Source organism: Macaca nemestrina, chromosome 1 (genome assembly GCF_043159975.1).
Source record: "Macaca nemestrina isolate mMacNem1 chromosome 1, mMacNem.hap1, whole genome shotgun sequence".
NCBI lineage: Eukaryota > Metazoa > Chordata > Mammalia > Primates > Cercopithecidae > Macaca > Macaca nemestrina.
Window position 1 is genome coordinate 69,033,559 of NC_092125.1, and position 23,274 is coordinate 69,056,832.

A 23,274-nucleotide genomic window follows, 5' to 3' on the forward strand; every position below is an offset into this window, starting at 1 on the left:
GAGCATCAGCTAAAGTTTTATCCACTTAAGAACAAGTAAACATACCCCAGGCCAGAGACATCACCAGTTACAGGCAAAAACATTCATTGACAGCCAGAAGAAGAAACCACAATCAGAGAGAGGGATACTGCAGAAGGGGGATTAAGATACTCTCTCATACAATTTTCTAAGCAAAGAATTTAAAAGACAAGAGACACGACCCCAGCCTTTCTTAAATCCCTTACTATTGACTGTAAGCTTCTAAGCAAAGTTGATTTCCCCTGTTCCCAAATAATACTCCACCCACTCCGGTGGCCAATAGCTCCATCAAAAGTGTAGGCATTGTGGCCATGGCTACAGGGACCACCTGGGGAGAAGAGAGAAGTCCAGGCTATAGATGTCTGTTGATTTTTAGGATGTGGCCTTGACCATATTCTCCTTCTTTAGGCCTGGAACTAAACATAAAACACAGAGCAGGTAAGTGTATCCAGAATATAGACTGAGCTATAGAGTGCAAAGTTGCTCTGCTAGCACCATGGAGAGCGAAGCCCAGTCTCAGTAGGCTCATGTGTTATTTCGGGTCACCTGCCCTCCCCACTCACCTGCTGCCTTTCTATAGCAGAGTGTCATGACTCAGCTGGGAGTGCTGTGATGGCTTCACACATAGTCAAGGGGGCTGGACATTGCTATTAATATAACCCACTTTTCCCCTGAGTACTTTCTCCCTGCAGTGATTCATTCCACCTGCAAGTACTTGAGCTGTACCTGGGTGGCTCATTTATTTGCAAATAATAATTTCACAAGCATTAAAAAAGTAGGCAATTAGCTTATTCTTAATCTTAATATGCCACCTGGCTAGCAGGTGGTCTCCTGCCCCAAGCAATGATGCAGGCATTCTGGAGTCATCTCTGCCTCTTGCTGTACATGTTACTTTGCCTCCATCACCAAGACCCTTTCAAATGTTTCTCCTTAGAAAATCTCAAGTTCTCAACTGAGCTTGTTATAGAAAAAGAGTTACAAACCCTTTGGGCAGCTGCCATCTAAAAACTCTGTTTTCCATATTTAGCTAGAGACCACAGTTTTCACTGAACTCATTCGTAATGTAAGTACCAACCACTCTTTAGAGAAATTTGCTGGAAGGGATGTTTCATGTAGCACTCCCAAACCAGAGCTTGCCTGGAATAATCCCCACTCACATGATGTCAAAAGAGCCAGAAACAGCCCCTGGAAAAACTGAAACATCATTTGCTCTTTGCCCTTCAAATGAGCATTAAGGGTAGATTTCTGCTGCTCCTCCCTAACCCCCACCCCAAAACTGCTCTCCCACTGATTTCTAGGGCAGCTTACCCGAAGGGTGAGGTGATGAGAAAGTTGATCAAGATGAAACATTAAAGCTAAAAAACACAAATGAAGGCAAGGACATTTGTCCAGCCTCTTCTTGCTCATTCTCCAGCTCTGTCTCTGCCATGTGCACGAATCACCCATTTAGGCACATTTTTATCCCAGAATTCTAACTCCTCTCTGTTCAAGCCTTTACGGTGACCACTAGACAGTACCCCCACCCACCCCTACCCTCATGCTAGAACTTCCCATCAAGATAAACTAATCTTGGCAATGGTTCTTACACAGAGGAGCACATTGGAATCACCGGTAGAGGAGGTATGTTAGAGATATTAGAGAAATTTGCTGGGAGGGATGTTTCATGTAGCACTCCCAAACCAGAGCCCGCCTGGAATAATCCCCACTCACATGATGTCAAAAGAGCCAGAAACAGCCCCTGGAAAAAACTGAAACATCAGTTGCTCTTTGCCCTTCAAATGAGCATTAAACCCACTATATATGTATCGAGAATATATTTATTATATATATAAATGTACCAAGAATATATATTTTTATATATATATAAATGTATCGAGAATATATTTATATACACACACACACACACACACACACACACACACACACACACACACACACACTCATACCTGGTGTTTACTCTGGAGGTGCTCATTTAGTAGGCCTATAATGGAGGTCTTGAATCTAAACTTTTTAGTAGCATCATGGATACGTTGGATGCACTCTCAGTTGAGGTGCTCTAGCTTAGAGCCTTCCTGGGGGTTTGTGAGAAATACAAAGCCATGAGCCTACCCCATGCCTACTGTGTTAGAATCTGCATGTTAACAAGACCCTCAGGTGATCTGTATGCACATTAAAATCTGAGAAGCACTGGCTTAGAGCACATACAGGTCAATAGGTTACTGTTCACAGCAGCAACCACATGTTTAGTGCTTTATATAATGAAGACTTTACCCTTGTTAAAGGAATTTCAAATATCTGGGAGCTTGATCCTACAGAAGCAGAGAATAAATATGGGAGCCCGAGGCCTTATAGGCACTCTAAAAATCACATCATGAGTCATGGGGACAGATGTCTATTTTGTTTATGCGTAAGGCCGGACCTCTGAATTTTCTTTTCTGAGACAGGTCTTATTCTGTTTCCCAGGCAACAACAGTTTTCGCATGGGGGTGGGGGTGAGGGGGGACTGTCTGGTGGTTACTGTAAAGGCTTGAACAGAAAGAAGTCAGGGTGAAAATGTGCCCAAATAGGTGATTTGTCCACATGGCTGAGACAAAGTGCAGTGTTGCAATCTTTTTTTTTCTTAATTATGCATTTTAAACATCAATATGTACATTTGTTTTTACAGTTATACATTTTCTCATCTGTTTTAGACAACAGCTTGTAATAGTTTTGAATCCATTAAGATGTTGCTTTCAATTTGAAATATTTTGTATATACATGTATATAAAAATAACCCAATGATGACTCATCTGACAGATGTTTAAGATCAATAAAGGCTTATTTTTCAACATGCAGTTAGGAAGAAAGGGAAGCAAGCCAACCTCTCTACACTCTCTTTTGCTGGCTTGTTTTTGCAGTGGTATCAGTAGTGTTTTTGGAGGAAACCACATGCCTTCAGCCTATCTAGTTAAGATCAGATACCACAATCAACAAGAAGGGTAGAAGAGATGGGGAACGGGGAGTGGGTAAGTGTTAAATATCAATTTTCGAAGTGTGCATTTTGTACTCTTTCTAGGTACAGGATTAAAAACAGGCCAATGAGGAAAAAATTGTTATAATTGTTATAAATTGTTATGTTGTTTTAAAACTGCAGTCAAATCAAGACATAATAGCTGAATTAAGTTCTTTTAATAGATTGCACATATAGATGTTTAGCCATACTCTTAGATCAACTCTTTAACAGTAGAACTTCATATCCAATTAACATGGTCTAGATACCACCTTTCTTATTTTTTTTTTAATTTATTTATTATTATTATACTTTAAGTTGTAGGGTACATGTGCATAACGTGCAGGTTTGTTACATATGTATACTTGTGCCATGTTGGTGTGCTGCACCCATCAACTCATAATTTACATCAGGTATAACTCCCAATGCAATCCCTCCCCCCTCCCCCCTCCCCATGATAGGCCCCTGTGTGTGATGTTCCCCTTCCTGAGTCCAAGTGATCTCATTGTTCAGTTCCCACCTATGAGTGAGAACATGCGGTGTTTGGTTTTCTGTTCTTGTGATAGTTTGCTAAGAATGATGGTTTCCAGCTGCATCCACGTCCCTACAAAGGACGCAAACTCATCCTTTTTGATGGCTGCATAGTATTCCATGGTGTATATGTGCCACAAAGTCTGGTATTTAAATACCTACTTCTACACTGACAGCTTTAAGAAAAACAGGACACAGAGGGAGTTGTCATTTTTAGCAGCAATGAAATACCACCAACCCATTTTTACATACCAAATTCAAGTCCCTATCAGAAGTGAGTGGACCACAAAGTCACCGGGTACAAAATTGCTAGTCCATTTTTAAATCAATAACTTGAAATTACCCTTGCCCCCAACCCCATTACATCTTTTTATAAACAGCAAACTTTTTGCTGTTTTATACGTAGGCTAGCAGGCTTGTTTCAATTTGAAAGTGCTAACTCATTTACAGAGTTTTATAATCAGTTATGTTGTGCTATAATAAATGTCCAATAATCTACATAGGAACAATGATGAATAAAAATGATGATTGAATAAGGCTATCAAATTACCTTACCTTATTTACATATAAAGAACAGATACCCAATGGTGAGGAAGAGACAGAAATTGAACAAATTCTCACAGGTTTAAAAATTACATCTACCTTTGAGTTTTATACTGTAAATGAGACATTTTAAGTAGCCCATGCCTATTTTTTCCTCAGAAAAAGAAAAGTTGCCTTCATGACATCCCCTCTTGTGTCAGATTTCCACAGTGTCACTTTGAAGCTTCAGAGTCAGGATCTTACTTTCTTCAAAAAATAAAGAAAATACACCCCCTAAGGTACCTCCAATCCTCCCCACCCCCAAAATCCCGCCGGTTTCTTTTCCAGTGCCAGGTTGCATGGTCAGGTCCTATCTCCCGGGATTATTGTTGTGATTTTTTTTTCTGTCCATCTATTGATCATTAGTTTAGAATAGATAACATGAACCGGTTCTGGAACCACTACTAGGAGGAACACAAGCTCTTCACTACAATCACACAGTAGGAAAGAAAGAGATAAATCAATTCATCCCTGGTGCTGGGCCTCCAAAATTGAAAGAATTTGGCACAACTGGAGCACTGAATTTGTATCCTCTGTGCGTCTCAATCATTTTGGATTCATGGGCTGCTCTTCTTTGATCAGCCAGAGTTGCTACATCTGTAACTATTTTCTTTGTTCTTCATTAAGACCATGAGTCAGAGACTGATACCACACAGGATTATGATTTTGAATAGTCTGAAAGATAGCTTTAAATATCTGATACTCAACAACAGGGTTATCTTCGTCATCAATGACTGTGGAATAGCCTTCCTGAGCAGTTTCTTCAGCATCATCTTCTTCCCAATTTTCACCATCTCCATCTTCACCTGCCTGCTTAGCCAGAATCTCCAAATATTCTTTCTCATCTTTATCAATATCATCTTCATCACTCCCCAGTTCCTCGGTTTCATCATCATCTTCAGCTTCATCATCATCACTGTCATTTTTGGACAAAAGAGCATGGCAGGCATATGCTCTTTTCAATCCATTCAATAAAAGGATAAAAGCTGGCAAAATCTGTCCAGAAACCTGATTCAAACCTTGGGGTGTCTGTTCCATTATCAATAAGAGCACAGAGACTGAGACCACACATATTTCTGTCATGAAGCCTCAAGAAACAGTCAACATCATTAAGCCACTGTCTAATAAAATTATTTGTAACTGGTTAAACATTATTAGGGAAGTGAAGATTTTCTAAGGTATTGAGTAATAGGGATGCATTATAATGCAAAGCTGCAATTGCAACTTGCAGACATATAGTTCAAAGTTCACTTGTCTTAACCTCTCGTCAGTCTTTCTAAGGCTGCTTGCACGAATAAGGAAATGCACTGGTCAATGTCATGCCCTTTGCACTGCAGAATGATGACCTCTAACAATTTTGCCGCATGACACTCTGCATCTTCTCCTGCAACTCCTGTAAGAACCTTTTTGCACATACTGTATATCATTTCAAGATACTGGGTATCAGACAGAAATGTCTTGCTAAGAACTGTTACATAATTATAAAGGAGCGGCATCATATCTGTAAAGTAATCAAAGCCATCTTGCTGAAAGACTTCAAATACAAGGGGTGGTAGCTGCCACATTTGTGGAGACACTTGTTGACATGTCAGGCTACGCGCTAAAGAGAATATCTCCTCATAGGATTCTGAGACATGCTGTTGTAAAACAGTACCAATGACCTGTAAGCAGATTCCCTCAAGCTGTTGGGTTATCTCTTTATGATCTTCAACTACAACTAAGAAGTGTGTCAGCTGTATTCAGAATTCCCATAGCAGTAACTGCTTTGTCATCACTACCTTCTTTATCAGGACTGATCTGGATTACTTGGCTAAATGTCATTGCCAACTATTGTGCCATTTCTACTGCAACAAGAGTAACTTCTTCGCTATTTTCACAGATCATTTTCCGAATTACATTGGTAAGGTCATCATTTTCTGTTTCTCTTATAATATGAAGAAGAGCCTGCATTACAGGTCTGATGAATGGTGTGATATATTCTTTAAATTTTTCTTGATTGCTGATCAATACTTGAAAGACAATGGCAGCTTCCACTTTCACAGGCATGTCTCTATCATCAATCAGACATCTTGTTAGCTCTAAAGCTGTCTGAAGGTTCTGATCACTTTAGAACTTTACTTCACAAAAATAGTGAAGCACCCAGCAAGCCCTTGCTCTCGTAGCCTAGTTCACTGCTGAAGAGAAAGAATACATGATTCTGCAACATGTATTCCATCTGATCTTTATAGATCTTCTTCTTCAGAAGTATTTCAGCTCAAGACCCAATCATATGCAGGGCTCCATCTGTTTTTCAAAGGTCAGCATTTGGTTCTGTAAGAATCCGGTAACAAAATCCCATAGTCTTTTGAAGTACCTGTTTCCTCTTACTACGGGCTGTAAACAAAAGCTTCTGGGCAGCAGTGGTAAAAGGAATGAAATCTTCAAACACATTAAACTTCATGCTTATATATTCGTAAGGGTCTTCTTCCCGAAGTTCCTCATCAGCATCTGTATAACACATCAATGGAAAAATAACATCTTGGATAATGCCTTGTATATGGGGTTTCAGTTTCTTCCAGGTGAGAGCATGAGAAACTCCTTGATTAATAGAATTTAATGTCTGTTGTAAAACTTGAGGAACCATATATTGCTTCTCCTTGTATTGTTATAACACCTTTAATAAAACTTGCTGGACACCAACAACAAATGCCTTCAGAAATACTTCAGCCAACTTACTATAGTCCTAGGAAACATTGCCAGGGCTTTCATATCTTTCAAAAAGTCTTGCTAAAATATGTAAGGCCCACTTCTTGCATTTTCACTATGGTAACTCAGGTCGATCATCTTCTTCAATTCGAAGTGTTTCAGTCTTCAAAATTTCTATCCATTCTGTCAGGTTCTGTTGGTTTGTCAGTTCCAGTGGCAGTATATGCTGAATAAGAGCATAGAAGATCTTGAATATTTGTTTCTGGATGATGACAGACTGATCAGACTGGTCAGAAAGAAGCTGGATAAAATGATCCTTTAGAACTGGCAGAAAATGCTGCATTGCTACTACTAATGGACTCCACTCCTCTAGTTTTTTATACTCATAATTTTTCCAAGCTGATAAAGGCAAAGAAGAATTCCTAGCCAACAAGCACTGTTATCGTACTGAAGATAAAAGCCAATTTTGTCCACAGTGGCTGTCCAGCAGCTTGAATAATCATGTTTGATGATGTGATGAATGCATGTAGTAAGCTGTACCCTGATGAGCTCAGGAGAATGGATAATGGCTTCTACAATATTTTCTCAAATACAATGGCAATCTTCTTCTGGAATAGTATAAGGGGATATATACCCTTGTGCTGTTTCTCGACCAAGCCAATACTGTGTTATATTTTTCAAATACGTAACACCTGCCTCACAGGTAAATCCAGTTGTTCCAACAGTAATCTGGAGCAGCGGTGAGACAAAATTCAGAGACTTGTGTGTTTCATTGAGCTGGCGCTCCAAGGTCTCTCGCAGGGCTGGGTCCATGGTGCCCTGCAGGGCCTCGATAATGGTGTTGGGGTCCATCGCAGCACAGACTCAGTCAAACCCGGGGCTTCGGTGCTACTGGGCCAGGAAGAGTGCTACTCACTGCACACATGGACCTGCCACAGCAGCAACTGGCGCAAAAGGGCAGTGGTGCAATCTTAACTCATTGCAACCTTGAACTCCTGGGCTCAAGTGATCCTCCCACCTCAGCCTCCCAAGTAGCTGGGACTGCAGGCTCATGCTACCATGCCAAGCTGATTTTGTGTTGTTGTAGAGAGAGGGTCTCACTAAGTTGCCCGGGCTGGTCTCGAACTCCTGGTCTCAAGCAATCATCCTCCCTCAGCCTCCCAAAGTGCTGGATTTACAAGCCTGAGTCACCATGCATGGCCAATATTTTCAACAGTTAGAGGCAGGAATGAAAAACAATTCCTTTTTGCTTTGCTCAAAATAAGTATTTGTGAGCATCCACTTAAGAGTTACTGTGCTAGATGCTGGACATACAAATAGAAATAAGACCCAGTTCCTGCTCTTGTGGAAAGGGCAACATTAGAGAAATGTTCAGGAAATGGAGCAAAGGCCCTTATCTCAGCTTAAGGAAGTCTTAGCTCACTATTGTTTGGCTGAATCTCAAAAATGTACAAACCAACAGGAATGTCCCCTTCTTCCCCACAGATTCCCTGAAGCCAGTGAACTGTATGGCAGGAAAACCAAATACTAACTGTGAGTTGCCCTGTCCTAGAAGGCAAGAGAAGGGACTTCAGGGCATGCATGTCAAGTTAGGCTTTGATGACTTGTGTTAGAAGGTTCAGGAAGAAAGGAGCATCACTTATCCCCTATGAAAAAAAGGAATGGCCAAGAGACCTTCCTTGAATCCATGAAGAGCTTCCAAAAGGAAAAATTTTAAGTTTAGGGATGATAAAGAGCAGAAAGGCTTGGTCTGCTTTACCTGGTGAGCCTATCAATGTACCCATCAAGCACATGCTCGTTACCCAGCAGAGTGTTGGGCACTAGGGGGTGAAGGAGGATAGAATCTAAGATTACTTTTAGCTCTGAAAACCTCAAGACCATTTAGGTTAGGCTCTTCATTTTACAAAAGACCAAGTGCAGACCCAGAATAGGCCTTATCCAAAATCACATTACTAGCTCTTGAGTACAGGATTACTAGCAGGCTGCAATCTGGGAAGATGGCTGAAGTACACTCGACACCATATAAAACTCCAACATCAGTACTTTGGGCAACATGTAGTCACCAGAGGTTTCTAAGCTGGTGACCAGCTTAGTCAAAACCACTTTCCCCCTTGATAATAGTAAATGCCATTTCCAGTTAAGTTACAGATGACAGATTTTAAGTAATGTTTCCATGTCTTTGTGTGAGATCTGAATGGTACCTCCATTACTGGCATTACATTTTATTCCTCAACCCTCCTCTTCACAGCTCTTATTAGGAAAGCACGGAAAGTCAGGTGATGAGGCCCACAGGAGCTGTGCCTTGCCAGTGTTCCCTCATGAAAGGCTGCAGCCAGAACTGTGTCCTTCCTTCTTGATGCAGGTCTCTATGCTTAACTTGTTCACCCTCTGTTCCAGAGCATTAGGTGCTCCAAGTGAAGTACTTTTGAATTCTGTCAACCCTGACCTCTCCCCTGTCATGTAGAAAGGCCTCAAGTGGTAGTTTCTGGGGCTACTGATCATACAAGCACATGCACCCTTCTCAGGAGAGGGAAATTAGAAAACTTGCTAACTAGAGGTGCCATGGCAGGTGCCAACTGGATCAGTGCAGGATGGAATAGCACATTCCAGAGAGCCTCATGAGTCCACTGCTAAGGGTAGAGCTAATTTACAAGAAACATGCAGAGGGTTTGGCTGGATCCCCTCTGATACTAACTGAGCCCAGCTCTCATATGCCTATGGCATGGAGCGGATGGTGCTGGGGCAGGCTTCCCTCAGCCTGACAGCAGAGCAGCTGTCTCTACTATTGAGCCAGGTGTGACCCCAGAATGCCGTCTCTACCCCCTCAGCATGGTAGCAATGCCATGGCAGTGAGGATATGGGGAATGAGGAGCAGCTTAGGGGAGACTAAGGCATTGCAGGGCTGAGGTCCACTATGCAGCTCCAGGTCCCCCTACCATGCTCCTTCAAGAATGGAGTTGGTAGCAAAAGATTATCACCAAGTTCCTCTCAACTCAGCAAAACAAGTGGGGAAGTGAGAAAAGAAAGGAGGAGGAAGATAGCCTCCTGTGCTGTGAGGACTAATTGCAAGCAAAACATGTGTCAGCTGCCACTGCACACAGTAAACACTCAATGGATGGTAACCTTAAGGGTTTGGGCTGCAGCTTTAGTGCCCAAATCCTATGCCTATGGAGGGACTGAGGTACTTGGACAACAACAATCAAGGCAGGTGGAGAAAATCCTGGTTTTGATTGTACCAAAACAAATCACCTCACCCTTAGCAGAGTAAGACAACTAGCATTTTACCATGTTCACTGATTCTGAGCATGAGAAATTTAGAAAAGGCCCAGCAGGATGGCTTGTCTCTGTTTCTTGACATCTGGAGCCTCATTCAGAAAGATTCAAAGATGGGGTAACTTAATTGGAATCATCTATGAGCCATAACTGGTGGTTGACCCATGCTGTCAGCTATAACCTGAAGCTGTAAGCTGGAACACCCATACATGGCCCTTCCATGCGGCTGTGTGAGTTTCTTTACAGAATGGTAGCTGGATTCCTTTTTTTTTTCTTCTTTTTTTTCTTTTTTTTGAGATGGAGTCTTGCTCTCTCTCTCAGTCTGGAGTGCAGTGGCGCAATCTCGGTTCACTGCAAGCTCCGCCTCCCAGGTTTACACTGTTCTCCTGCCTTAGCCTCCCAAGTAGCTGGGACTACAGGCGCCCGCCAACATGCCCGGCTAATTTTTTGTATTTTTTAGTAAAGACAGGGTTTCACCGTGTTAGCCAGGATGGTCTCGATCTCCTGACCTTGTGATCCACCTGCCTCAGCCTCCCAAATGCTGGGATTACAGGCATGAGCCACTGCGCCCGGCCGGTAGTTGGGTTATAAGAGTAGGTGTCCCAAATAAATCACGCAGAATCTGTATGACCTTTGATGACTTAGCCTATCACTATAATGTGACTTCTGCCATAGCCACAAGGTTTTCCAGGTTCAAGGGCAGAGAACAAGTATCAAAGGCAAATTTTTAAAAGAACATGTGGAATGGAAGGTAATATTAAAGCTATCTCTGGAATATACAATCTGCTTCATTTGTCAGGCTAAATATATGCTCCCATAGTCTCCCAATGCAGAGATATTATGTGCAATGTCTGGAACAAATATTTTCATATGAAAGCTCATTAATTCAGTCTTTACAATAATACTGCAAGGTAGTTTATTATTACTCCATGTTTTACCTGAAACTGAGCTCAAAAAGTTTAGACATCTTGACCAAGGTCATATAGTTTTTAAGCACCAAAGCAGTATCAAATTCAGATCTAAATCTGTTAACTACTTATTAAAACTCAAATCTCATAGTCTTTAGAGGACATTTTGGGTCAAACTAAATGATCTTGGGTTCTAGGGCAGTAGGAATAAGGTGGCAAAGAAAAAAAAAGGCAGCTGTTCATTTGATGCCTAAATGTTCACAGTGTACATACAGTGCTGAAGCTAAGCTTGTAACTCTTAAGTGTTATTTTTTTCTAATAAATGCATTTTATGTAAGGGAAGACTTTGAAAAACAGTATCTCCAGATAGAATGGAAACTGGGCCACCTTACTAGTCTCTCCTACACCCCAATCGCATTTTCCAAAGTAGAGAGAAAGGTACAGTTCAGAACCTCTGTTTTTCAAACTGGAATAAGGCCCCTCTCTTACTTTTCCCCCAACTCTTTAAGATAGATCATTTTTATTTTGAAACTTAGCCTAGATTGTGGGGCAAAGAACAATCAAATGAAACGGGTGAATTCCCATTTTATTCCTTATTGTCATTCTCTATCTCAGGTAGCTGATGGATCCAGGCTAAATGTGAGTCAAAAAGTATGTTACAGATCAGCTTTAGTTGAAAAAAAAATGGGTATATATCAATACAACTCAATGGGGGAATAAAAACTTTTTCAACAAATAGCGTTAAGACAACTGGATATCTGCATGCAAGTGAATGAAGGTGGACCCCTACCTCACACCATACACAAAATTTAACTCAAAATGGATCATAGTCTTAATTGTAAAAGCTAATGCTCTAAAACTCTTAGATGATAATATAGGGGCAAATCTTTATGACCCTGAGTTAGACAAAGCCTCCTTAATTGTGACACCAAAAGTACAGTCTACAGAAGAAAACTAGATAAATTGGACTATGTGAAAACCTAAACTTTTGTACTGCAAAAGATACCATCAAGCACGAAAAAATGCAACCCACAGACTAGCAGAAAATATTTGCAAATAAAATACCTCATAAGAGATTTGTATACAGAATATATTATTAAAAAACTCATAACCCAATAGTGAAAATATTAATAACCCAAAATAGGCAAAGGATCTTAACAGACATTTCTCCAAAGAAGATATAGAAATGGCCAATAAGCACATGAAAAGATGTTCAACATCCCCAGTCATAGGGGAAATGCAAATCAAAATCACAATGAGACATCACTTTACACCCATTAAAATGGCCATAATCAAAACGACAAGTGTTAGTGATGATGTAGAAACATTAGAACACTGAAATTGTTGGAAGAATGTAAAGTGGTGCAGATGCTTTGGAAAACAGTTTAGCAGTTCCTCAAGATGTTAAATATGGAGTTACCAAATGACTCAGCAATTCCACTCCTAAGTCTATACCCAAAAAAGGCAGAAACAAATGTCCATATGAAAACTTGTACATAAATGTTCAATAACGTTCAGAGGAGCATTGTTCATAATGGCCAAAAAAGTGAAAACAGCCCATATACCTGTCAACTGATGAACAAATGAATTAGATGTGGTATAGCCATACAATAAAATATTATTCAGTAATAAAAAGGAATGAAGTACTGATAAATGCTACAAAATATTAGAACCTTGAAAATGTTATTCCAAGTGAAATAAGCCAATCACAAAAGACCACATATTGTACAATTCTATTTATATAAAGTGTCCAGAACAGGTAAATCTAGATTTAGAAAAAGTAGATTAGTGGTTGCCTAGGCCTACAAAATGTGAGGAGAAATGGAAAGCGACTGAAAATGGGTATGGGGTTTCTTTCGGGAATTATGAAAATGTTCTGAAATTGATAGTGGTGATGGTTGCACAACTCAATAAATGTACTTAAAACTACTGAATTGTACATTTTAATTATGCAAATTGTATGGTAGGTTTTATTTCAATATTTATATCCACACACACATACACATATATGTTTACACACACACACACACACACATATATATGTCCAAAGCAAATTCATATTAAAGTGGGGGCAATGTCAAGAATAGAAAACCACCCACAGATGCTCCTCTGCTTTAGCCTGACATGTGGCTATGTGACCAAAGGTACTGTGAAAAGCAATTAGACGGTGCTTTCTGAAAAACAATTTTATTGAGGTATAATTTACATGTGACAAAGTACTTCCATTTGAATTCATAGCTTGATGTGTTTTCACAAATGTGACCACCATATAACTAACACATTCAAGATACAGGATATTTTTTTACCCCAAAAAAAGTCCCATGTGCCCCTCTGTCCCAAAATGACCAGCCCTAGGCAACAATTGAGCTACTTTGTCATTTTAAGTAAGTTTTGCCCTTTTCTATAATTCCAGATAAATTAAATCCTACAGCATGTACTATCTGGGATCTGGACTGTTTTATAACTCAGGATAATATATTTGAAATTCAACCATGTGTCATGCATATCTCTAATACATTGCTTTTTTATTGCAGAGAGTATTCCCTTATATAAATAGACTAAAGTTTGTTTTGCATTTATCTGCTTAAGGACATTTGATATTTTTCCCTAATTTTAGTTATTATGAACACTGATATACAAGTTTTTGTGTGAACATATGTTTTCATTGCTCTTCGGTAAATGAACAGAAGTGGAAACACTAGGTCTTATAAGTGTATGCCTAACTTTATAAGAAATTGCCAAGCTGATTTCCAAAAATGTTAATACTATTCTACGTACCCAGAAGCAATATATGTAAGTCTTTTGAATTTTATTCATCATAGTGGGTATCTCATTGTAGTTTTCAATAGCCTTTCCTTGATGACTAATTAAATGAAGCATTTTTTCATGTGCCTTTGGCCATTTACGTGTGCACGTGTGTGTGTGTGTGTGTGTGTGTGTGTGTGTGTGTGAGAAGTGTCTGTCCAAATCTTCCGCCTATTTAAAAAATTATTTTTAATTGAGTTGTATAAGTTTTTTTTAATACATTCGGGATTCAAATCTTTATCAGCTTAGTCTGTGGCTTAAAATTTCATTTTCTTAATGGTGTCTTTCTTAATAGTGCCTTTGATAAAGTCCAATGTATCATTTTTTTGCTTTTATGTTTCAAATGTCTTGTGTCCTAAGAAATCTTTGCATATGCCAATGTTGAAAAACTTCTAGTTTTACAGTTTTAATTTTTATGTTTCAGTATACTACCTATTTTGAGTTAAATTTTGAGTCTAAAGGGTTGAAGTTCATTTTTTGTATATGAACATCCAATTTTGTAGAACCATTTGTTGAAAGACTATTTCCCCACTAAAATATCTTCTTAACAACATTTCATCACAAGATTCCTCATTTCCCTTTTATAGTCACACCTACTTCCTTCCAACTTTCCTTTAATCCTCTTCTCATTAACTCCTACCAACCACTAACCTGTTTTCCACTTCTATAATTTTGTCATTTCAAGAATACTGAATATATGGAATCATAAAGTATATAACATTTTGGGATTTGCTGTTTATTCTTTGCATTTATCCATGTATGATGCTCTTCCTTCATTTGTATAGATTTAAGGTTCACTGATAGTGTTTGTCTTGCATCTGAAGAACTTGCATCTTAAGTCCACTGGTGAATAATTCTGTCAGCTTTTGTTTGCCTGAAAAAGTTTTCATTTCATATTTATTTTTGAATGGTATTTTTACTGGATATAGAACTCTAGGTTGACAGTTTGCTGTTTTCGTTACAGCTCTTTAAAGATGTGATTTCATTTTCTTCTCATTTAAAAGTTTCTGACAAGACATATGTGAGTATTGTTATCTTTGTTCCTCTGTATGTAATTTTTTTGTCAGCTCTTAAAATTTTCTCTTTATCAATTTTGTTCAGTAATTTGATCATGAACTCCTTTGTGTTTTATCCTTCTTGGAGTTGTTGACCTGCCTGGATCTGTGAGTTTATAATTTTCATAAAATATGAAAAGTTTTTAGCCACTAGTTGAAATTTTTTCTGCCCTTCATCCTTTCTGGGACTCCAATGACATGCATATTTACAACAGCTGTTCAAAAGACCCTGTTTGTCAATTCTATTTTCTCTGTCATTTTAGGTCTATTTCCATTAACTGATTTTTCTCCTAGTTATGGGTCATGTGTTTTGTTTTGTTTTGTTGTGTTGTGTTTTGTTGTGTTGCTTTTAGGCAAGCCTGGTAATTTTGGATTGGATGCTGGACATTGTGCCTTCATATTGTTGACTGCTGAATACTGTCCTCTTTAATGGATGTTGAACTGTGTTCTGACTGGCAGTTAACTTAATTACATATCAGTTTGATCCTTTTTTAGGCTTTATGAAAACTTTATTAAGTAGACTTTACTCTAGGGCTTATTTAGTCCTATAACTAAGCTGTGACTTATTTTGGAATGCCGTCAATATTAAGCAGGACCCTAAACCCTGGCTGGTCATAACTCAAACTTCTACCAGCCCTGTAATGCCTCTGGAAATATTCAGCTTACAGATACCTGGTAGTTCTTTGCCTGGCTTATGCAGTTTCAGCCTACATATAGCAGTGAGCTGCAGTTGCAAGAGGAACTCTGTAAAGATCCTCAGCGTTTTCTCTACTGAGCACAATCCAGCCACTCAACCTCTTCAAATTCAAATTTTTGTCTTCTCAACTCTGTGATATCATGCTCTTCTCGAGTGTGTATTGTGGTCCAGAAAGTATCTCCGGGCAGAAAGTTGGTATTATCACAGGGCTTATGTCATTTGTTTCCCTTCTCTGAGGAGTCACAGAACTGTACTAATTACCAAAAGGAGTTTTTATAGATTTTTGTCTGGTTTTCTAGTTGTTTACAGTAATAGAGTAAGTCCAACTCTAGTCACTCTCTTGTGTCTGGAAGTAGAAGTCACTGATATTATCTATGTTAATACAGTGAAAAAAAAAACCCCAGTGTTGTCCCTCTCTCCATCCTCACCCCCACACCTCCACTGCTAATACTGTCTCTGTGATGTGCAATATCCAAGGCTTGATTTAGGTCTAATGAATATCTCTGAGAACACAGTACACTTTGGGTTTCCCAGCACAAGAATTGAAATGAAAAAAGCACAGGGTACTCTCCCAGCTGAGATTCTCAGCCTCTTTTTTCCCCTACTGTGAACAGTGTCACCCAGGTGCCCTCACTCACCTATTTTAAATACACTCGCCAACTCTGCTAACAGCTTCAGCCTCTGTTAATCAGGTAGCTTTTCATTAACGTTCTTATCCTTGTCCCAGCATCTTATTAGTCATGCTTTATTAGTAGACATGTTAAGTCTCAAATCTTAGTTCCTGTTAGCTTCTCAGTATCTGTTGTCAAGTTGAAGATCTCAGACAGAAGGAGATAAGAACTGGTTCATTACAGAGTGACTCTTTCTAATAAATCTCCTTGGTTCTCTATGATACTTATATATTCTTCCCACTATAGTTGCCTTTTTCTCTCTATTTAGAACCAATACAAATCATAGATATGAGATCATTCAGCTTAAGGGTATATTATCTTCACTTCAGCCCGTCCTTCTTTAAGATGAACAATGCTGTCTTTAGATTCTGATACTGGCTCTGCCACTTATTAGCTGGACAGCCCCAGACAATTGACTGACTGAGTTTGTTTCCATACTTACGGAATAGGAAAAATATATTCTGCGTATCTCACGGAGTTTTTTAAGGATTAAGCAAGATAATCTGTGTTAAGTACTTTATATAGTGCCTGCACCATGGTAAATGCTTAATAAATGTTAGCTATGATGACAATGATGGTGATTAAAATGGTCTTTCCATACACTCTGCATCCCTCTGACTGACCTGAGGATTATAATTATTCCCTAGCTACTAGCAAAGAAGTTTCAATTTCCCTTCACTTCTGCTTTTAAAGTTTTCTCCTATTTTACAAAAAAAAAAAAAGAGTGTGTTCTTTTCTTCCCTTTTCCAGCTCTTCATAAACACAGTGTATTAGTCCATTCTTTCATTGGACATATAAAGAAATACCTGAGACTGGGTAATTTATAAAGAAAAGAGGTTTAATTGTCTCATGGTTCTGTAGGCTGTACAGAAAGCATGATGCTGACATCTGCTCAGCTTCTAGGGAGTCCTCAGGAAACTTACAATTATGGCAGAAGACAAACGGGGCACAAGATGTCTTACATGGCAGAGGAGGAGCAAGAGAGAGAGTGGGGAGGTGTTACACACTTATAAACGACCAGATCTCATGATAACTCACTCACTCACTATCATGAGAATAGCACTGACCAGATGATGCTACACCATTCATAAGAACTCTGCCCCCATGATTCAATCACCTCCCACCAGGGCCCACCACCAATAGTGGGGATTATCATTAAACGTGGGATTTGGGTGGGGACACAGATCGAAACCATATCACATGGTTTTTCATTTCTATGACTCTTCTATCCAATTTATTCTTAATTCCCTTTAATCAAGCTTTTATCCTCAATACTTTAATTTTCTGTAAAAGTTACCAATCATCTCTGAACCACATTAAATGTTATTTTCAAAGTCCTACTATTCCTTTCAAGTCCTACTGGGCTTTCTGTAGCTTTTGACAGAATTGTCCATTTTCTCAATTTTGGCTACCATGACCACTGAACTATCATTTTTCATTTTCTACTGGTGGCAGATTAAATTACTGCTATTACTTCTTGCTTCCCCTAAGCAATATTATCCATTCTCTTGCAATGGCCTTGTATGTAACAGAATCCCCTGCTTCTTGTCTTTCAGGCTTGACCATATGACTTTGAAAAATGAGATATTGGAAGGCATATCATGAACAAATATTTGAAATGTGCTTGAATAGTTGGAGTTTCCCTCTTTTAAAAATTTTTTATTTTTTTAAATTTTTTTTCATTTGTTTTTAGAGACATCTCACTCTGTTGTCCAGGCTGGTGTTCAGTAGAGTGATTATAGCTCACTGCAGCATTCAACTCCTGGGCTCAAGTGATTCTCCCTCCTCAGACTATCGTGTAGCTGGGACTACAGGTGCATGCCACTGTGCCCAGCATTTTTTTTTTTTTTTTTTTTTTTTTTTTTTTTACTTTTTATAGAGATGGAGAGGGTCTCACTGTGTTTGCCAGGCTGGTCTTGAACTCCTGACCTCAACTATCCTCCTAACTCAGCCTCCCAAAGTTCTGGGATTACAGGCATGAGCCACCAGGCCCAACCCTAGGGTTCCCGCCTTATGCCCCTGATTCAAAGACATAAAAAGAACAGAAAAAAAAAAAATAATATGTGAGTCAAGTCACTCCAGATACAGTTGACAGTAAATAATCATAGGGAGATTTATGAAAATGAAAGACTTAAAGAATTTCAGGCCGGGCGCAGTGGCTCAAGCCTGTAATCCCAGCACTTTGGGAGGCCAAGACGGGAGGATCACGAGGTCAGGAGATCGAGACCATCCTGGCTAACACGGTGAAACCCCGTCTCTACTAAAAAATACAAAAAACTAGCCGGGCGAGGTGGCGGACGCCTGTAGTCCCAGCTACTCGGGCGGTTGAGGCAGGAGAATGGTGTAAACCCAGGAGGCGGAGCTTGCAGTGAGCTGAGATCCGGCCACTGCAGTCCAGCCTGGGAGACAGAGCGAGACTCTGTCTGAAAAAAAAAAAAAAGAATTTCAAAAAGTCAAACAGACCAATAATTACAATAGACAATGAGATAGTAGTGAAAAAATAGATAAAATACTGTAAATATAATTCAGTTAAGTGGAATTGAGAGGCTATAATTCAGTTCTTAAAGCTTCTCAGTGATTCTAATATGCAGCCAAGTTTGAGTCACTGGTCTCAGTTTTGATAGTTTAAGTTCAAGGCTGGGGATTAGTTTAGCCCTGAGCATGTGACATAATTCTGGCCAATGAAGCATAAAGGAAAGTCTACTGAGGTTGGAGAATAGAAGTTTCTTGGAAAGTTTCTTCACTTTTAAAAGGAGTCAAAGAAAAAAAAAGTCTTCTACATCTGCTGGGCACTGTAGCAGCTGCATGTAGCCCTGGAAGTCTGGCAAAGGGTAATGCCCACGTGGAGGTAAAGGACAGGAAAGACAGAAGAAATCTGATGCTGTCTTTGAGTCACTGAATTAAACAGTGCTGAAGAAGCTGTACATTAGGGCATCTCACAATGTAAGAGAATAAATTTTCCTGCTGTTTAAAACAATTGTAGTTAGACATTTCTATTATTTATAGATGGAAGCATCCTGATACTATGACTAGCAGGATTTATCCTAGGAATATAAGAAGTGGCCAATATTAGAAAATCTGGCAAACATGCCATACTTTCTTCTGTATATATTCCAGAATAACTCTCTCAAAGGTCTCATGGAAACATGAACAGGGATATTCATCACAACACTGTGGTACCAAGGCAACAGAGGAAACCTAAGTCCACCACCGGGAATTAGATAAGTAAAATGTAGTCATTTTGCACAGCACTGAATATTGTGCAGAACCATGTCAGGAACAATACAATAGATTTGTATATTTTTTCATCAATATATACACACAAATTCATATACATGTAGCAGCATATATACATATATATAGCAGCATACATACATATATATATATCAGCATAGCTATAATGCCAAAGATCATAGTGTCTAATGAAAAAAAAAAGAAATATATTCATAGCACAATATCTTTTAAGTAAATTAAACTCATATACCCCTACAAATACACATACCTCACTGTATATTTCTCAGGGATACATATATCTCAAAATATACAGATTGAAGGCAGAATGGTGGATTAAAGGGGTAAGAACAATAACAAAGAAACAACCAAGGTTGATAGTGTTCCATACACTTAGGAGTATGATTAATTCAGTTTCCTATACTTGAAGGGAAGGAAGGAGGAAATGGAGGGAAGGAAGGAGGAAATGGAAGAAAGGAAGGAGAAAGAAAAGAAGAGAAATGGAGACCTATCAATGTAATTCACCACATTAAGAATTGAAATGAAACATATGATTCTTCTCAAGAAATACAGAGCATTTGATAAAACTTTCATGAATTATTCTTAATAAGCCAAGATTAGAAAAGCAGTGCTTTAATCTGGAAAGAATATCTATCAGAAACCTGGAGTCCAAATTACCTTCAATGGTAAAATTTCAAAAGCTTTCCCATTCAAGTCAGGAACAAGCAAGGAAACCTATATGACCACCGCTGTTGAATATTCTACCGAAGGTCCAAAAAATACAGTAGGAATGAAGAGTTGTAATGATTAGAAAATGAGTTAAAATTCTAAGTGTAGGTTATATATTTGTCTATATGGAAAATGGAAGTCAATAATGAGTAAAAGTTATTAGAACTATTAGGAGGGTTTAGGAAACTTGCTGTTTATAAAATCCACACACAAAAATCAATAGCAATATTTTGGCTGGGTGCAGTAGCTCACACCTGTAATCCCAGCACTTTGGGAGGCCAAGGCGAGCGGATCACTTGAGGTCAGGAGTTCAACACCAGCCTGACCAACATGGGGAACCCTATTTCTACTAAAAATAGAGAAAAACTAGCTGGGCATGGTGGCAGGTGCCGGTAATCCCAGCAACTCGGGAGGATGAGCAGGAGGATCACTTGAACCCAGGAGGTGGAAGGTGCAGTGAGCCAAGATCACGCCACTGCATTCCAGCCTGGGCGACAGAGCAAGACTCCATCTCAAAAAATCAACAACAACAACAACAACAAAATAGCATTACTTTAAGAAGCAATAATCAATTAGAATATCTAATAAGAAAAAACAGACCATTCATGATAGCAACAAACAGTGTAAAATATCTAGGAATAAAACAAAAATGTGCAGAGCATTTATGGAGAACATTATCAGGACTACATCACAGGAAATGTTTAAAAATTCCTGAATAAATGGAGAAATAAATCATTAATTACAAAACCCAACATTATTAAAATGTTAATTCTTCCCAAATTGTATTAAAAATTTGGGAAGGTTGCAAGCAAACATCCAAGAGTTTTCAGAGCACTTAAACTTACTTGAAAATTCCAGCATAAGGTCAATAATATATGAATAATTAAGACAATTGTTAAAAGAACAGCAAAGAGAACTGACCCACCAGTTAAAATATATTAAATGTCTATATTAATTAAAACAGTAGATGTGGACACAGTGATATACAAAGATTGGTAGATCAAAGAACCCTAGAAACATCTCTGTTTGGCATCTCAAATTTTACAATTCGAAACCTGAATCCTTCATCTACCGTCCTCTCATCCTAAATCTACTTGTCTCTCTGCTTTCTCCATTTCAGTTGACAGCCACTGTTTGGAATTTGGTTGTTTAACAGTAGGAAAATTTCTTCTTCCCATTTCCCTAGGATTCAATTCCTAACTCTGCCATAATGAGACAGGTTAAGACATATTCCCTGAAATTACACTACAGCCAGGGCTAACTAGGTCTATGAGAAAAATTGAAATCTTTTAAATGCTCTTCTCCCTACATCTACAGAGATCCCCTGAGGTTCTCCTTTTTCTGTGGGGTCTTTGCTTTTATAAGCTTCTCTTGAGAGGCATTGAAAATGGGACAGCATTTAACATAAACAAGCTGAAGAGGAAACCAGTGCAATCCCTGTTCTTTTAAGGAGCCATAAAGCGATGAGTAGCACAAAGTGCTCAGCTCTGTATGGGGCAGTGAAGGACATCTAGTTTTCTCATGGAAACCCTTAGCACCCTTGGCGTCACTAAGTGCCATTATACCCCTCTAAGTGCATGGTCAAACGCAGGCATAATTTGTTCTGCCTCCAGAGGATTACAGTAAAAATTAACTCAAAATGGATAAGTATACCAGATTGCTTTCTCCACCCTGCCTACCCAAGCATTTAACTTTACTGCTCAGTCTCAGAGATAATGAGCTCATAGGTACTTCTCTCTTGAGGGAGATCTAAGTCAATTTAGCATGACTTTAATCCTCTGAATTAAAAAAAAAGTCACACAAAGACTGAATCCCATAGTTCACCAATCAGGACAAACACTTTGCAAAAAATGCCATTTGCTTTTGCAGGTGGAAAACTGCTTTCTAGAAATTTACTAATTAGAGCTGTAGTTGATGTGGTCATTCATATGAGCAAGAAGAGAAAGAGAGAGGAATAGAGCAGAGACGTAAGGGGAACATGGAAGACTGGGTTGCAGGAGTCTGAAGCAGGACACTGACTGCAGTCTCACAGAAAGTCTCATAGGTGTATAAAACAGCAAGGGAAGTGGCTCTGAGTCTCAGCTGCCCTGAGGGAGGATGGATGATGCTGAAATCTCAGGAACTGGGCAGGTCATCAAAGCAGGTAGGGCAAAGAATGCATTTCTTTCACATTGAAGTCACATGATGCTCCATTTTCCACACTTGCATCAGGACCCATCTGCTTCATGAGAAACATTACTGACAATGACGGAACCCCCATCACTATCCAAAAGTTCCTCTCAAAATCTGCTCCCATTTTCACTGCACTATTCCATACCATTTATTCAATCCATTTATTTTACAAATAACTGAACATGTCCTATGTACATATCATGGTACAACCTTCTGAAGAAAGTATAAAGATATCTATAGCCTGTGTACTCAGAGCTCCCCTAACACTGGGAATAAATATTATTTAATTTTTTGTTTTCTACACTAGGTCATTAGCTCCAGATGGCAGGGACCTTGCCTATCTTGCTCATCATTGCATTTCCAGCATGATACCACCTGATATACAGGTGATAATGAATAAATGAATGATCTCTTTCCTTCGTCATTAACAGTGTAAGTCAAACACAGATGCAAGAAATTAATTAAATGCATAAATAGCAAAGTAACTTAATTCTCTTCCTGAATTATAAATCTAGCATATGAATTCAATATTATACTCAATTATTTATGTATGTTGGCCATATTTGAACTTATAAGTCTCCAGCTAAAAGAAATCATTTAGATATTGCTTTTTGAAAGGTGCCAAATTACATAATAAAGGGATCAATGCTCCAAGAAGATATAATAATCCTTAATGAGTATGCATCTAACAACAGAGTTTTAAAGTACATGAGGCAAAAACTGATAGGACTGCAAGGAGAAAAAGATGAATCTACTATTACTGTTAGAGATTTCAATACCCTTCTGTAATAAATAGACATACCCAGGAGGCAGAGAATCAGTAAGGATACCAATGAACTCAATGGCATCATTAGTCAACTAGATAAAAGGGACATGTAGAGACTAATTTGCCCAAGAACAGCAGAATACACATTCTTCTCAAGCTCAC

At 38.9% G+C, this 23,274-nt stretch overlaps 1 protein-coding gene and 1 pseudogene across 2 annotated transcripts in view; both read right to left on the minus strand.

The window, feature by feature from the left end:
- LOC105484917 (potassium voltage-gated channel subfamily H member 1) overlaps positions 1-23,274 on the minus strand; it is a 455,126-nt gene that overhangs the window by 185,952 nt on the left and 245,900 nt on the right. The gene's annotated exons all lie outside the window — the stretch shown is intronic.
- LOC139358643 (importin-7 pseudogene) lies at positions 3,473-22,386 on the minus strand (annotated as a pseudogene).